Consider the following 2953-nt stretch of genomic DNA (forward strand, 5'->3'; position numbering starts at 1 on the left):
CACGCCTTTACTCGCCACAACGAAAAGGAGTTCTTTCCCTTTGTACATTGCCAGCATTCTTCATCTATCGGCCCGCGCGGCTGTTCAAACGGCTCTAGTCATTTATGAATACCCAGCTCATGCTACATGGTTTCCTCTGCTGTCAAATGAGGGAAGGTCTCACAAAAAACCTGCGGATGGTCGTGGGTTTCTCCCGGGCCCTGCCCGATTTCCTCCTACCATAATGCAGACCGCTGTCGTGAAATTAAGTGAAATATTCTTCAGTACGGCGTAAAATACAAATCAAAGGGATATGGCGGTTTTCTATTTTTTTCTTAACTGTGCGTTTTTTACTTCGTCCACTTTTGCAGTCGGAATTTTACTCTCGAGCCCCCCCTCTCCGGCCCGGATAGCACAGTCGATAGAGCTTAGGGAGCGGTGGATCCAGGATCAATCCTGGGTCGAGTCACACCTAAGACTTCCTCGCTTGTCGTTCAGCATGAAGAGCATAGTGCAATGACTGGTTGACCCGTATCAGTAAAATGGCTTGGGCGGGGCAACTTACTTGCCTTCGGTAAGTCGTCTCAGTGAGAGAGCACTAGATAAAAGAGCGGTGGAAATCATGCACCTAATGACTCCTTCGTCGTCATATGACTAAAAAATTGTTAAGTACGACGTTAAACCCCAAGCACTCACTCACTCACTCACTCTCTGGAACCCCAAGATAATGAGCCAGTGGGATTACGTTTTGTTTCGCGCTTTTGTTCAAACACCCATGCATGTGACAGTATCATTGGATGATTATCTCGGGGTTCGAGATAACTAAGTCGCCCCCTCCCCCACTCCCCCCGATAAATGACCAATCACTTGGCTGCAGGTATCGCGGTTTGAAAAAAAAAGAAAAACTAAAGTGGAAAAAATAAAGAACGTACAGTTGAAAAAAGGGAAACCGCCATCCTTCTTACGGCTCGGTAGGATTGGCCGGGAAGTGATTTTTTTTGTGGTGGAAATTCGGCGCAATCAGGTAATGTATTCAATATACGTTTTGTATTTCCTCTGACTAAAATGACAAATGATATTAGTCTCAGCTGTTTCTATACAACTATGGAGACAAGAAAATTATATACGTAGATCAATTAAGCCATATCATTAATGCAATATAATTCATGTGAAATCGTCACAAAAAAATGATCTAAATGACTCAATTACCGTCCAAAAGAATTAATTTTCTTTCTTCTCTTCATCTAACTTGAAGATAGCCATAGAGTTTGCCACGGAAAAGGCTTAGACGTCTATACTTTTGAAAAATGGAGACCTAAATTAAGCCGGCTCCATTCAGGACGGCTTTTCCTGATGCACCAATTTTGGTGGCCTAAATTAAAACGGCCACGGTTTAGTCCAGCATTTTGTCCGTGATCCAGGCATTTTAACATTGATTGTCTCTCTGTCCTCAGAATGAGAGTATAGTAACAATATGGAAATATGTGAAACTAATTGGAGGTGAGTCGAAATGACAAATCTGAATATTAAGCCGAGCGAATTATGATTACAACATTCATACAAATGTATATATGTGTAGGTCTGCGTGTTGGACTCCATGGATTCGGTCCATGTGCGATATATATATATATATATATATATATATATATATATATATTATACACACAAATGACAACTCTTGCATGCAGTTATGCAATACGATCGCGGTATGTATTTACCGCGACCCGCGATTTATTTATATATGCACGCACGCATATATATATATATATATATATATATATATATATATATATATATATATATATATATATATACACAAATGACAACTCTTGCATGCAGTTATGCAATACGATCGCGGTATGTATTTCTTATTTATTTATTTATTTATTTATTGATGTTTTACGCCGTACTCAAGAATATTTCACTTAGCCAGCATTATGGTGGTAGGAAACCGGACGGAGTCCGAGGGAAACAGATATGCACACGAATATTTAGGTGTACCTTGCCTTAACTCTATAGGTGTACGTGTGGTGCATATCAGTAGATTTATGAGATTGTAGTTACATAATATCGGTGGTATTTCACCTTGTAATAACTTGAATGAAAGATAAAGGATAAAGTGAAGTATACATCTATCAGATGAAAGACCATTAAAAGCTGTCCAGGAAAAGAGTTGAATTCTTTTTCTTACAGTTTGTCTAACCTAGTAAAATGCATTTGCATATTTTATTCTATGGTGGCCATTTGTGACCATAATGGGATCAGTGACGTCACATATAGTTTTTGCTATTTACCAGACATTAGACTGCTACATTTCATCATTCAAAATGGATACACATATAGATATATGAATTCATTCGGCGATCTGACTTTGAAACGAATCATTTCAGGTAAGTAAAGATGTGACGTATGCATGTGACGGATAGATGTGACGTAATTGATACCTGCTGGATCACAACAGACCACCATAGAATCTGATATTTTCACACTTTTACACTGTCTGAAAAATTCTAAAAAAATTACATCCAACTATTTTCTATTTTGGTTTTTCATCTGATATATACTTCATTTTATAGAATAGTCTTCGCCTTGTATATTACTTTAAAGATATGTGTACATATATGTAAGTATCACGAACGCATCTATCACACATGATATAGATTCATACGCGTTGTCAACGTTTGAAGAGTATATACTGTTAGCTGTGTTACTCACGCAGGACAGCTTATATATTTAGACGTTTGACACGCGCCAGCTTTAGTCTGTTTATTATAAGCGTATATTCAGAATGCTTAATTAAAAGTCTGCCCTATTTATCTCGGCGAGAAGAAGTGGGAGAAATGAGTCTGAAATTAGCCTGATCGTAAATTACTACCATCTATTTTCTTAATGTCACAGATAATGTATACTATCGAGGAGAATAAATTGGTTTTTGGCCTGGCGGTGGTTTCCCGTGTGTTTAGTATATATACAC

Source organism: Liolophura sinensis, chromosome 5, assembly GCF_032854445.1.
Source record: "Liolophura sinensis isolate JHLJ2023 chromosome 5, CUHK_Ljap_v2, whole genome shotgun sequence".
NCBI lineage: Eukaryota > Metazoa > Mollusca > Polyplacophora > Chitonida > Chitonidae > Liolophura > Liolophura sinensis.